Consider the following 757-nt stretch of genomic DNA (forward strand, 5'->3'; position numbering starts at 1 on the left):
AGCCTGCTATCATACAAATGGTGCAAAACACAGTCCAATTTGGTGGGATAACAATTGATGACCCATATGCTCACCTGAAAAATTTTCTAGAAATCCGTGATACTTTCAAGATGCAGGGAGTTTCTGATGACGCTATTCGGTTGCGTTTATTCCCTTTTTCTTTAAAAGATAAGTCTAAAGCATGGCTCACAAATTTACCTGCAGGTTCCATCACCACTTGGGATGATCTCGCAAAAGCTTTTCTCACCAAATACTTCCCACCATCTAAATCGATGAAGCTGAGAGCTGACATCACAACTTTTGCTAAAGGAGACCAGTAAACAATCTATGAAGCATGAGAGCGCTATAAAGATCTATTGAGGAGATGCCCACACCACCAATTACCATATGGTCTCGTGGTACAAACTTTTTATTATGGTCTTCCTCACTCTAATCGCACCATGCTAGATGCAGTTGCAGGTGGTAATTTATTACGAAAATCACCAGAGGATGGATATGAGTTAATTGAGGAGATGTCATCCAGTAGTTATCACCCTCAGTCTGAGAGAAGTGCAGCCAGGAGATCCGCAGGAATTCATCAAGTTGATGCATTCACCTCAGTAGCAGCTCAGCTTGAGGTCATGAATAAGAGAATTAAAGATCTAAGTTTAGGGCATTCTGCGATGCGTATTCAAGAAGTGTGGTGCGATAAATGTGGTTTTGAACACTTCACGAAAGATTGTCAGACTGGAAATACATCATATCAGCCAGAGGGAGG

The 757-nt window shown here is 41.5% G+C and overlaps 1 non-coding gene across 1 annotated transcript; it reads right to left on the reverse strand.

The window, feature by feature from the left end:
• Positions 1 to 275: 275 nt before the first annotated feature.
• Positions 276 to 382, reverse strand: LOC140876958 (small nucleolar RNA R71). Its single transcript, XR_012149182.1, has one exon. It is a non-coding gene; the product is annotated as a small nucleolar RNA R71 (small nucleolar RNA).
• Positions 383 to 757: the final 375 nt, after the last annotated feature.

This window comes from Henckelia pumila, chromosome 1 (assembly GCF_033568475.1).
Source record: "Henckelia pumila isolate YLH828 chromosome 1, ASM3356847v2, whole genome shotgun sequence".
Classification (NCBI taxonomy): Eukaryota; Viridiplantae; Streptophyta; class Magnoliopsida; order Lamiales; family Gesneriaceae; genus Henckelia; species Henckelia pumila.